Below are 14,108 nucleotides of genomic sequence, written 5' to 3'. Positions count from 1 at the left end.
TAATGTGAAAGTCCCGCTCCAGGTGAGGGGGGAATGCTTTCCCTTTGAAGAGCTGGACTGGTTCCCAGTTAAACTGGTGTCGAGTGTGTGAGATACGGCTGTCTGCTCAAAGCCGCCTTGGATCTTGCAAGTGGGAGCAGACCTACAATGGCTCATGACATCAACAGCTAATAAATAAATAAATAGCCGTTAATACGTAAGTATTGGCTAATTGTTAATAGCTAAGACATCATATACACACATAATAAAATAATAATGTTTATCCATATACATCAAGGGGGCAGGAACCTAATCATTAATGACCAATACGGTGTTAATTAAATTAGGAATTGATTAATTACTCATTGTTAGTTCCTAAACATACATTGATCATCGTTATTTAATCCCTTTCAATGTCTTTTATGAAGGACACCTCTACGATAGGGGATAGAACAATCTGGCCAGAGACATGTTACTGTCTTATTAATAATGCCATATATCTAGTCATGAATTACTAACTTTGATTATCCAATGAAATGATTGCGTATCACTTAGGAATTCCTGATGGGAAATCTTTCTTTAAGAAACTTGTAATTTGTGGTTAAAACTCATAATTGACAATTAATAACGACTGGTCACAATCCAAATAATATTAATGGTGGTCTGAGACCGGAATGTGTCAGTTTGAGCCCAGTCTCATGGGAAAGGAATTTAAAGGATTGACGTTCGTTAAATTTGCGTGTGAAAATGATCAGAGTCTGGCTCTCTGCAGCCCAATCGCTCAGAATTTGCTGTTGAAAGTAAATAACACCACGCAGGTGTTGAGCAGATAACGGTCAAATCTGTTTTCTAATAGAGTCTTTCTTGGCCTGAATGCAATTTAGAGAGAGAGGTTTAAAAAAACCCATGACCTTCTGCTCGCAGTAATGTGACGTCTTCTTCTTTTTCTTCATTACTAATAAAATATTTATTTTCTCAATTTCCTTTCTCTCCTGATGTTACAATGTATAAAGATTAAACAACAATAAGAAAGCAACAAGTAGAAAAAAAGCCAACTAAATTGAATTAGCTTAACCAAAAATTTTAGTTTTCTCTTTTGAATGTATTTTTTATTTCATTCAATGTGATTAAGATCTCTTTACCAATATGAATGGTAACAAATGGTGTTTATTTGTAGAGGTCTCAGGACAATGAGGTCTCTGTATGAACATGTTTACAGCATTGTTCTAGTTATTATTAAATAGTTTTAGAGAAGTGCATATTGACTTTTAAGGTGATACAGGAAAAAACGAGAGATGTTATTGAGTGTGTAGAATGAGATAAAAGTCAGATTCGATTGCTCAGTAAATAAATTCCTATGATCAGTTTGTGTTTAATACAGATCAAATATTATTTATTGTCATTGCAGAAAGACATTGAAATAACAGCAGATGGTGTCAATTGTGGTATTTTTAATAAATATATATAAACAGGTTACTAGACTATTCAATTATTATTAATTATAATTGTTAATACTAATTTATTAATAACTTTAAGCAATACAATTGCTATTGAAACTTATTTATAAAGAAAATGAACAGTATTAGACTGGTTTATAATATGATGTTAGTTTATGTATGATTATAAGAGATGAAAATGTAGAGCTATACATTCCTTTATAAGTGTTATAACTATAAAGACGTGATTTCAAAGATATTGATATGAACTGAATTGTGTTATAAACAGCCGTTATTACTTAGTATTTATTTAGAAGACCTGCACAACGTTTACCATCCGTTACTTCATTTTAAAAATACCTAAGTAAAATATTTAGACTCAAATTTCTCTACAAACATGTGACGATTATTACACGGAGCTCTCCGTCACAATGAAGCTCTCAGTCATGCGGAAAGCAATTGATTAAAAAGAATAAAAAGCGATACGGGTTTTCAAGGAGTTGTACTAGCTCCAGGAACTTTCTAAGGTAAATGTTCACGTCAATACTAAAAGTACATGTTTCAGAACAGGGATAGATAGATAACGCCACATAGCACAGCTGGATGGATAGATATTTCTGTGTAGGGTGGACAGAGATAAGGCCATATCGCACAACTGGATGGATAGATATTTCTGCGTAGAGATAAGGCCACGTGGCACAGTTGGATGGATAGATAATTCCACAAAGGACGGATGGATGGCTCAAGGGACAGAGAACGGGGCTGATGAAATAGATTGGTAGTGAGACAGAGGGGCGTGTGAGAGATGGACGGATCGCCAGACAGGTAGGTGTTGGAGGCCCAGTACAATTTGAGTTGCTTGACCTCTGTCCTATAGGCTTAGCATAGCTTCAGTTGCCTGCTTGGCTATTCTGACCCCTGTAGCATGACATCTTCCAGTTGGCAGAGACTGAATAACCTTATAGATGTCTCCGTTTCTGCACAGCATGGCACATAACAAGACAAAATATGGACGCTGTGTTGCTTGCAGTTGCACATAGATAACGGTGATGGGAACAAGAAGCTATCCTTGAATGTCTGGGGTATACTGTTTTATTGCCATGGGGCACACTTTTACTGCGCCCCTCCTATCACCAGATGGTGTTTTGATGACCCCAATTACTATGGTGAGAATGGAATGTAGTTAACGGTGGAAACCCAAAGTAGGTAATTAGCATATATGATAATGAGAGATAGATAATTAGGTGAAGGTTGTTTATGGATGGGTATAAGTAGTCATTATTTAGACAAAGGGAGGGCGCTCCATCAACACCTGACTCCGTGGGAGGTGCTGCCGGTTGGACCAGAGGCCACTGACTCCCTGGCGGGGCCCCTGAAGAAAGTCATTGCTATATACAGCCTTCTGAGTGACTGCTAGCTCTCCAGGCTTAGTGAGAGTGAGATGTTGGAGTGAGCTTTAGTATGAGATGTTGGAGTTAATTTTAGGCTCTGTATCTAACTAGTATATTTATAGAAAACCTTGCACATTAAACATTATTGATCTGCAAATCGGGCGTCCAATGTCTCACTGGTATCCACACTGATCACAAAGTGTCCATAATCAACAACAGGGAGCTGGGGAAATCCACCCAGGAGGTACAGATGGATGGATGGCCAGCTATTAGCTGTCTGTCCTGTATCCATCTGCAAGGGGCAGTGCCCAGGACAGGTGCTATGAGGATGTGGGGGTGAGGGTGCAGGGCTGTTATTGCCAATAACTCAGGGATGTAGCGAGCCACGTCTCTTCCTTCCTTTGGTTTGTCGTTGTTTCAGGCCCATCTGGGGCCCAGGAAACCTTCTCCGACGGGGGCGTTTGCAGAGCCCAGAGATAGGGCAGGCAATGGCCCAGCTCTCCTGGGTGCCAATGGGGCAGGACATCACCCATGTTTTACCCTGTGGGAAGGTCCCCCAGTTCTCAACCCCCATGGGTTAGTCTGATGGTTGGTCCTCCCGGCTGCTAAGCGGAGTGTGGGGGGTCCTCAGGGAGGTTCCATCTCTCTCTGCCCCTGCCACGTGGGGTGGGTTCAAAGCAGCAGCTCCATTCCCGGGAGCTGAGGGTGTGCCCCACCCCCGGGAGTGGGGGAGGTGGGATCGCAGCCCTAGGGCACTGGAAGGCGGGGGTGGGGGAGTGTAGAGGACACAGGGATAGAGCAGGTCGCGCTGTGGGGCTCCTATGTGTAGGGCGGGGAAATAAATATGGGGTGAGCGAGGCACAAACAGGAGTGGGGAGGGACACGTAGCAGGTCACAGAGAGAGACGGTAGAGAACAGTACCAAGAGACAGCACTCCCCACTCTAACCACTTGACGCTGCTCCCCTCCCAGACCCAGGGAGAGAACCTAGGAGTCCTGGCTCCCAGCACCACAAGCTCTAACCACTTGACCCTAATCCCCTCCCAGAGCCAAGAAGAGAACCCAAGCATCCCATCTCCCAGCCCCCTCCCCCATTCTCACCACTAAACCCCACTCCTCTTAGAGAGCCAGGGATAGAAGCCAGGAGTCCTGGCTCCCAGTCCCCACTCCCTCCAGCTCTAATCACTAGACCCCACTCTCCTCCCAGCGCTGTGGAGAGAACACAAGTGTCCTAAATCCACACCAGGTACAAAAATGATCACCCAATTTTCCGCTTCCTTACCACCCCCCCGCCTGTCAATTTAAAATACAAATACCCAAAACCAGAGAGAAAATAATGCATTAAACACACTAGCATAGCTGGGACATTTCTGCTATCCCTGTCACAGCAACAGGTTCAGGCTCTCTGCAAACTCAGGACTGTGTTAGCATCATCAGGCCACAACTTCAAGCTTTCCTCCCCAATCATGAGGATGGGAAACCTGCTCTGCGCACGTGAAAACCCAGCTGAGAGTCTGCCGCAGGGAGGGGACCCTGTCCCTGGTCCCCAGACCCCGGTCTAGCCCAGTTTGGATGGCAGGGCACGTCCCTGGGCTTCTCGCTGGTGCCATCAGAGCCGATACAGCTGGCAGATGTCCCTGGAGTGGAGGGCAGGAACCCCCCACTCATTGCCCCAGACGTGCCCAGGGAACCATAAAAATGTCTCAGTCGCGGCCGCTGCTCTGGTGCCAGGTGAAACCTTCCGGGACCTCGGAGTCCAGTTTGTCGGGACCCCCAAATCCCATTGAAAATCCCTGAGGTTCAGGCCCCTCTGTCCCTACAAATCCCAGTCAAAGGGGAAAAGTGGTTCTAAGCCCTGGGGAAGATGCACGGCCCTTTGGGCCGAGATTTCCCATGGGATCCTGTACTCAAGGTTCCTGTGGGAGGGACATGCTCGCCCTGGCACGTGGAGGGCAAAGGGCCACGGCCCTGCCAAGCAAGGGAGATGCAGCTGGCCCCTGTGTATCACTTGTGGTCATCCTGCTATCTCGGCAGGTCCCAGCTCTGCTTTCCGGCCCCCCTCTTGATTTCGGTTCCTGAAAGAAAACAGGGACTAATTGTAGCGTTGGGGTGTCCTCTCGGCCTTGCTTTGGAGGACCAGATGTCTGGGGTGGAGTCCCCGAGACGCAGAGCAACGCCGACAGGGGCAGAAAATAAACTGAGGTGCTGAGCGAGGCGTGGAGAAAAACATCTTGTGAGACAAACACCAACTGGGCCTTGAAACGCTTGATCGTTCAGCTGAGATGGGGCCATGGATGGTGAGGCGAGATGGGCTGGGTGGGGACTGCTTTTTATCGAGCTGGGCCACAGTCTTTCATCTGGAACGCGTTTGGTTTTGCAAATCAATGGTACAATTTGGATCCTGTAAATATAAAAATCTCTTTTCTAATTGCATCAAAAAGGGCTTGAATGCAAATTAGTCTGAGCTAGCTTTGAAATAATTCCACCGGAGAGTCCTTTTTGCTATAAGATGGGAAATGATTATTGATTATTATTATTAATGGCGGACGTATTCATTTCTATATTCTTTGCTGTCTGCTGTTCTAGGTTGTAAACAATCAAACAATATGGATGCGGCAATCTAAGCGGTAATAACGCAAGCTGAAACTGTCCTAGTTTCAATTTAATTCATTTTTAATTCATGTTGTTTTTTTATTGAATAAAACATTGTTATTAAGATACCTTTTGGCACCTATTCATTCCTATCATTCATCTTTATTGATATAAAGATCTAAGTTAAATGAGATGGCTGTGTCGACCATCTCGCTCTCGATCTATGTTTGTCAAGAGGCCCACACGTATTTCTAACGTGAGCTAGAAAAGGGGGGCTACTGTTAATTAATGTGCAGAAACAGATGAAGGCACCACTAGATTGTTCTGTAAATATACTAGCAGCACCAATATGTGTCTGTAACACAATACACACACTCTGTTATTGTTATTTACTAATAGTGGTACTACTACTAATCTCAGTTCTGGTCCCAAGGCTGGCGGAAAAAGAAGGAAAGCTGACCTCAGGTTGGCAGCCAGCTGTAAAATTTAGCCAAAGAAATCCATTAAATGAGTCTTGTATATGAGGAGCCAAACCCCGATAGCTGGGGTTAGGGCTAGAAGCAAAAGAAGATGGTTACTAAATATCTGTATTTAATCATTCCTCTCATTATCAATAATAAATGTTTATAAAGCTATGCAAAGTTGGATTGCTTTTCTACGTTATATTTGCTCTTAATTAATGAGTACAAGTAGAATAAAAGAAGGGTAGATTGCATTTTTAAACAGCCTCATTGCTTTTACTGGATGTGTATAAACCGAATGAAACACTATTTGCCTGCGAACACGACTGCTTTTAACAAACACTTCGAACAGGAATGAAGGGTTAGGCTACTTTATAAACACATGGACTGCTTTAAATAAATGTATACAACCACTTTGAAATACCATTAGATTGATCTGCAAACAGTAGAGTTGTTATTAATAAATATTTATAAGGAATCAGAACAGTATTTGAATGATTGATAAATATTATGCTCAAAATACGATTACAAAAGATTAACAATATTATTTAGATGTTTTATAATCATAATTATTACTACATATTTTCAAATATATTGGTATGAGATTGCTTTATAAATGTGGTTATTAATAATGAATATTTATTTAAAAGATCTCCGTATTATTATTGCTGAGGTCACTAAATATATGGAACAATTTTTTTATGATTTAGAGCTCTGTAAAAATATTTTAAAATGATCATACAGAGCTCTCTGCGTGAAAACAAAGCTCTAAATGAAACCAACAAGAATAGGATCAAAGCTAATAAAAAGGGATATGGGATTTCAATGAATTGTATTAACACCAGGAACTTTTCAAGGGAAATGATCCTTCAGATACTACAATATCAGACTAAGATGAGGGAGTGATAAAGCACACAGGAGAGAGAGATGTGTGAGATAGATAGATGCATGGGAGAGATAGATAAAACCACATAGGATGGACAGATGGATGGAGAGATAGTTAGGGATATAATTCCACATAGGACAGATGGATGGATGGACAGATAGACAGGCAGAGCGAGAGAGAGAGGTAATAAAGGTAGATGAGTAAGGACATATGGGATAGATAGATAGATAGACGTGTATAGGGATAGATGATGTGTATAGGGATAGATAGATGATGTGTATAGGGATAGAGCGATGAGGGGGTGTATAGGGATAGATAGATGCGTGTGTATAGGGATAGGTAGATGGGTGTATAGGAATAGATAAATGGGTGTATATAGGGTTAGAGAGATGGGTGTGTACAGGGATAGAGAGATGAGGGGGTGTATAGGGATAGGGAGATGTGGGGGTGTATTGGGATAAATCTATAGGTAGGTGGGTAGGTATCCACGTCTCTTTCTTCCTTCCTTTGGGCTGTTGTTTCAGGCTCATCCATGGCCCAGGAAACCTTCTCCCCGGCGCCTTGGACGGGGGCATTTGCAGAGCTGCTGAGCCCAGGCATGGGGGCCCCAGTCCTGGCCCCACTTCAGGCAATGGCCAAAGTCCCATGTACGCCAATGAGGCAGGATGTCACCTGTGCAGGAGGATCCCCTGGCTCCCCAGTTCACCCAGACTGTCCCTCTGCCCCATTGGGGACCGAGGACCCTCTGACACTTGTGGACCCTTCTCATCTCCCCGCCATGAAATCCTGGGGCAGGCCATGCCCCGCCAGTCATTGCACAGGGAATGTGCTGACAGTGAGGGTGAAAGAGAGAAATGCGGAGTGAAGGTTTGTGTCTGGGAGAGATGAGGGAAAGAAAGAATGAAAGAGAAGAAAAGGCAAGAGAAGAGAGGAGGGAATGGCAGACAGACAGCCGGCAGCCAGACAGAGGGACAGGAGATGTGAGGGCCGGAAGGCGGGGGCGGGGGAGGGTAGCAGGAGGACGATCCCTCGGTCCCGGACCCGGGTGGGAGCCGCTGAGGTTTTCCTCCGGGGTTTATTGCCCCCTAGTGGCGGCCCGGGCAGCTGCCGCCTCTGCTTCCCTTGGGGACCAGCGAACCCAGCCATGGCCTAGCTGCAATGATGGACCCATTGACAGAGGCCGGGCAGGTGTCAGGGCTGGGAGCATTTACACAGCCCAGGGGATGGTTCAGAGTCCACTTGAGAAGAAGCAGCCCTGTTTTGGAGTGCTAATGACGCTGCTCTTCCTTGCACAGGAGCACCCTTTATTTATGTGCTGTGCAGCTGGCATTAATAGAGCCACAAGGGAGCCAGGACGCCTGGGTTCTATGATCCCCAGCTCTGGGAGGGGGAGTGGTATACAATGGTTAGAGCAGGGCAGGCTGGGAGCCAGGACTCCTGGGTTATCTCCCTGGCTCTGGGAGGCAGAGTGGGGGTCTAGCAGTTAGAAAATGAGTCCCAGACTCCAGGATTTTCATAGAAGGTGAGGGCTGGAAGGGAAGTCATCTAGTCGCAATCCCCTGCTCAAAGCAGGACTAACCCTGACTAAATCATCCCAGCTTTGCCCCCGCCTCTCCGTGCGACTCCCCGCTCCCTGCCTTAGTTTCCCCATTTATAAAGGGAGCTAATGGCACTCCCCCACCTCCTGGGGGGGTTTAATTGCTCCATTCATTAATATCCATACAGTACTTTGGGGTCTTTGGCTGATCAATCCCCTGGAAGAAAGCCTCCTCCTTGAAAGAAAGCCCCCTCCGCAGTCACATCCCTTCAGCTGGCACCGGGGTCCCGGCAGCACCTGGGGCACCGGTGGAGAGGAGCAGGAATAATGTCCGGTCTCCAAGAGGGAGTCGGGGCGCCGCTGCCCAAGCTGCCCCTCTGCCAAGTGCCCGAGTCCTGGGAGGGCCGGGCTGGTCTGAGGAGAGACAGTGGAGAAAGAGAGTGAAGGAGGAATGAAGAAGAAATGTGGGGGGAGGGCGTGGAGACTCACCCTGCGTGCCTGCGGTGGAAACAGGTGTCAGCTCCGGCCCTCCCAGTCCTGCTGCACAGCTCCTGGCTATATCCCCACTGGCACTGGTGGGAGGGAAGGGCAGCTGCTGCTCTGCTGCCGGGGGCTCGCTTGATCAGCGCCAAGCCGGGATCTCAGCTGCTGGAGGGGAGCGGACTGGGAACAAAACCCAGGGACACGACAGAGCAGAGAGATGACCCAAGTTACACAGGGCCAATAATGAATAAAACCTGGGTGCCTGGACTCCCAGACCCCGCCTCCCGTGCTTTAACCACTAGACACCACTCCCCTCTCAGGGCTGAGGATGGAACCCAGGCATCCAGGCTCCCAGCCCCCAACCCCCGCTCTACCCACTAGACCCCACTGCCCTCCTAGAGCCAAGATTGAACTCAGGAGTCCTAAATTGAAGTCTTGGCATCACTAGAGCTGAAAAAAAATGTACTTCCCTTTGCCCTGAAAGGATTCACCGATTTGCCGTGAATTCACCTGAAATCTTTGGCCCAAACTATTTTTCTGGGCAGCAGTCGTGGAGCTTATTAAATGCCCCACAGCAGGGGGGTTATCATCTTCCTTTTGACTAGGTTAGCCCAAGGATTTACTCACGTGGGGCATGGCAGCCTGGGGTCACATCCCCTCATCGGGTTTACGGGAAGACCGGATTTGGATGGGGGTCTCAGCTCTTCAAAGCAAAACTCTTAGCTACAGGCCTGTGTGTCAGTCTGACGTGGGAGGCCTTCTATTTGTGCAAACTGTCCCACTTTACGTAAAACGCGTGGGCCCGGGGGAGAAAACGACAGCCACGGCTTCTCACCCTCGGCTGGTTTGTCCAGGGACATGCCTTCAAGGTGGGAATTGGACCGTCTATAGTCCTCTTTCTCCAAGAATGTGTCTACCCAGGAACGGTTTCAACAGGAGATGTTCCTAACCTGGCCTACCTGTAACCTAGTGGGGCTGCTATAAACTAAAAGACCCACCTTCCTATTCCCACCATGGAGAGGCAGGACTTGAAACCGTGTCTGTCATACTGCAGTCAAGCACCCTAGCTATTGGGCTAACCTCCCGCTTTGGGTATAATGGTAAAAAGTGCCCAGGAATGAACTGCACCTGTTGGTTTCGGATTGAATGAACTATTTCCATCCAAATATTCCCCCCCCCCCCCACATAAGTTGCCCCCCGCAGTTTTTCCATTTCACTTAATTGGTGGGAGGGGAAATTTTTTTCAGCTCGGGGTGGGTTGAACCAATTTCTGTCCCCCATTCTGTTTTTTCCAGTGAACAGAAAAATCCATGCTTTGCCCACGGCTACAATGTGATGTCACTCACCCTCAGGGCCCCCACATGGGCGGGGGGAAGGGTACACTTTACCGGGAACTGGAGGCCTTGTGGGGCTCGGCCCAGGCTGCAACTCCCATGGGTATGTGTGTGGGAGGGGGCCTGTGATACAAGTCTGTACTGGGCCCGAAAAAATTATGCTTGGGCCCTGCTTACCCTCCATGCCTGTGCAGTGCCCGCCACAAGCATTGGTCTGGGTACCGGCAGCGCCTGGCACAGCAGGGTCCCTGATCGCATTTGGGGTCTGTGTAGTGCCCGGCACAATGGTGGCTCTGATCTTTGATTGCTTCTTTAGCTGGTAGTCTCATAGAAATAACCTTGGGACAGTTTACTCCAGCTAAGTATCTGATCCTGTATCTAGTGCAGTGATTTTCAATCTTTGTTCATCTGCAGACCCTCTAAAATACTTCGAAGGGTGGCGCCATAGTCTACGGACCCCAAGGGGCCTGCGGACCACAGGTAGCAAACCACTGTTGTATAGTAATGACAACCTTTCATGGACCCCTTAGACATAGGTCCATGGATCGTAAGTTGAACATCACTGATCTATTGTATCTGTTGGTGGTAGAGTGAAAGCCATTTAAAGGACCGTTTAAAGGATCCAATCTTGTGGGACGGTGCATCCTGTGTTTTTAAGCAGGGGGATTTGAGAAGGAAAAATATAAAAAGAAGCAACGTTGCTCTCTGGAGCTTTGAAACCTTGCTAGAAATTGGCGCATGGGACAGAATAAAGGTTACATTTGAAAGGATCTTGATGAAGATCTCATTCACCGACATTCAAGTAGAGTCCATGGTGCACATTTCTGTCATCATTTTAACAAGAGAAACACTACTAACAAAAGCCTCCTGGTGCTGTTAAGTACTATACAATGAGCATGGTATCATACAGCTAATCAGAGACACAAAGTCCAATCTTTGCTCTCAGTCACACTTGAGGTAAATGCTGGAATTACTAACAAGATACTCCAGAGATAATCTAGAGTTTCTGCACATTAATAACAATCAGTACATGGTTACTCCATAGATATTTCAGAGTTACTCAATAGATATGACAACAATATTACATTGTTATTATTCCATAGATACTACAGAGTTACAACAAAGTTACTATGTAGATTCTACTGATTTGTTACATTGTTATTAAACAGATTTTATACATTTACTACATAGATTCTACATAACGATTACACAGTTTTTCGAGAGCTACTACTTATTTGCTATAGAATTGCTTCACAGATACTAAATAATTACTCCATGTATCTTACAGGATTAGTGTATAGTTATTTCATATACATTACAGAGTTACTATTAAGTTGCTCCACATATAATATAAAGTTTCTCCATAGATGCGATACAGTCATTACAATGTTACTCCATGGATATTACAGGTTTACTCCATGGATAGGAAAGAATTAATCCATAGCTACTACTGTATTTTCTATATAGGTACTGCCAGAATTACTCTGTAGGTATTACAGTTACCCCACAAATACTATAGACTTACTCCACATTTACTACAGAATTAGTCCATGAAGTATACAGAGTTATAATATAATTACTCCATAGATAGTATAGACTTACTACTGAGTTTCTCCACAGATACAGTAGAATTACTCCGTATATACAGCAGTTACTACAGTGTTAGTTTACATATACTACACGGTTACTAGAAAGTTACTCCATTGACGTGGAAAATTAGTTCATAGATATCACAGCATTAGTACAGAGACATCAAAGAGTGACCACAACATTGCTCCATAGATATCACAGAATTATTCTGCAGATATTACAGAATTACTCCATAGATACTTTAGATAGTTCCATTGTTACTCCATGGATCCTACTGCATTACTCCAGCATTACTCTGGTGTAATTCAGTGCTCACACGGATAAGCATGTATAGATTCATCAATTCAGAGGCCAAAGGAGAATCATAGAATCATAGAATATTAGAGTTGGAAGGGACCTCAGGAGGTCATCTAGTCCAACCCCCTGGTCAAAGCAGGACTAACCTCAGCTATATCATCCCAACCAGGGCTTTGTCAAGCCTCAGCTTAAAAACCTCTAAGGATGGAGATTCCACCACCTCCCTAGGTAACCTATTCCAGTGTTTCACCACCCTCCTAGTAAAAAACTTTTTCCTAATGTCCAACCTAGACCTCCCTCCCTGCAACTTGAGACCGTTGCTCCTTGTTCTGTCATCTGCCACCACCGAGAACAGCCTAGCCCCATCCTCCCTGGAACCCCCTTTCAGGTAGTTAAAGGCCGCTATCAAATCCCCCCTCACTCTTTTCTTTTGCAGACTAAACAAGCCCAGTTTCCTCAGCCTCTTCTCATAAGTCCTGTGCTCCATCCCCCTAATCATTTTGGTTGCCCTCCGCTGCACTCTCTCCAACTTGTCCACATCCTTTTTGTAGTGGGGGGCACAAAACTGGACACAGTTGTGATAATCTAATCTGACCTCCTGTATAACACAAGCCGGAGAAATTCCCTGAAATAATTCCAAACCCTGTACTTCTTTATTTTGACTTCCTTTTATTTCTCTCTCCAGAGTCCGTGTCTGCCCATCAGCCTCTTCCTGGCACTGATGATCTCCTTGTTCCTGACTGTGTAGAACATGGAATTCGTGAGCGGGAAGACCATGGTGTGGAACACGGACCCCACCTTGTCCAGGGGGAAGCTGTGGAAAGGTCGGCCATAGATGTAGATGGCTGGGCTCAGCATGATGAAGATGAGGATGATGTGGGGGACGCAGGTGGAGGCCTTTTTGCTCATCCCATTTGAGGGCCTGCCCACCCGCAGCCGGACCAGCAACGCCCTGTAGGAGATGAGCGAGAGGAGAAAACACATAAAGGTAGACAGACCGCTGCTGAAGAACATGAGGTATTCCAGCACATAGATGTCAGTGCAGGCCAGTTTGATCACTGGGGGATGTCACAGAAGAAATTGTCCAGCTCGTTGGGGCCGCAGAACAGGAGCCAGGCAATCAGAGACAGCTGGAAAATGGAGTGCATGAGGCCCCCGACCCGGGAAGCCCCCACCAAGTGCAGCAGATGTCCCTGCTCATCATGCTGGCATAGCGCAGGGGGTGGTAGATGGCTACGTACCTATCAAAGGCCATGGCCACCAGCAGGAAGACCTTAGCAGTCCCCAGGAAGTGGAGGAAGAGCTGGACCATGCAGCCCCCGTAGGAGATGGTCTTGTGGTGGGAAAAGGTCAACCAGAATCTTCGGGGGGCGATAGAGCAGTAACAACTGTCCAGGAAGGCCAAGTTGGCCAGGAAGAAGTACATGGGGGAGCCCAGGTGGGGGTTGCCCCGGATGGTGAGGATGATGAGGATGTTGGCCGGGAGGATCATGGAGTAGAAGACAAAGAAGAAGGCAAAGAGGAAGAGCTGGATCTCCCAGGTCTGAGATAGCCCCAGCGGGACAAACTCTGTCACCCCTGTGCCGTTCCTGCGCTCCATCCCTGTAACACACCCCCATGGGACACTGTCATCGCTACAATTGCTGGCCTGAGCAGTTGGCCAAAAATTCAGGGGCTAGATGGCTGAGTCAGGAATGTCTTTGACAAAGTCCTGTTTCCCTGGACACAGGAGGAACCAAAGAACAGAAGAGAGTGTCTTGGATCACCGCTCTAGTTCTCTTTCAGCCGACACCAAGCCTCTCAGCTTCTCTCTCCTTCAATGTCATTGTCCTGATCCTCACACACATGCACCCTTACCCAGCAAAGCCATCCACTCACATAAGTCACATTCCTGGGTGGGAATTATGCCCAACAAACATCGATTCTTAGATTCCCGGCCAGAAGAAGGATCCTTGTGATAATCTAGTTGGATCTCCTGTATCACTAGGCTTGGAAGGTGGAGGTTTTTTATTGGCCAATGTCAGCCGACGTCAATTTCACCGAGGACACACACAAAACCTGGTGAAAAAAACATTTCCATCAATAATATTTGAGATGTACAACAGCAAAGAGAGACAAACGCT

At 46.2% G+C, this 14,108-nt stretch overlaps 1 pseudogene; it reads right to left on the bottom strand.

The window, feature by feature from the left end:
- Positions 1–12,654: 12,654 nt before the first annotated feature.
- On the bottom strand, positions 12,655–13,585 carry LOC137153587 (olfactory receptor 4M1-like; annotated as a pseudogene).
- Positions 13,586–14,108: the final 523 nt, after the last annotated feature.

This window comes from Emydura macquarii, unplaced genomic scaffold (assembly GCF_026122565.2).
Source record: "Emydura macquarii macquarii isolate MOO-44397 ecotype Brisbane River unplaced genomic scaffold, CSIRO-AGI_Emac_v2 contig_265, whole genome shotgun sequence".
NCBI lineage: Eukaryota > Metazoa > Chordata > Testudines > Chelidae > Emydura > Emydura macquarii.
This window is presented reverse-complemented; position numbering and strand designations above follow the sequence as displayed.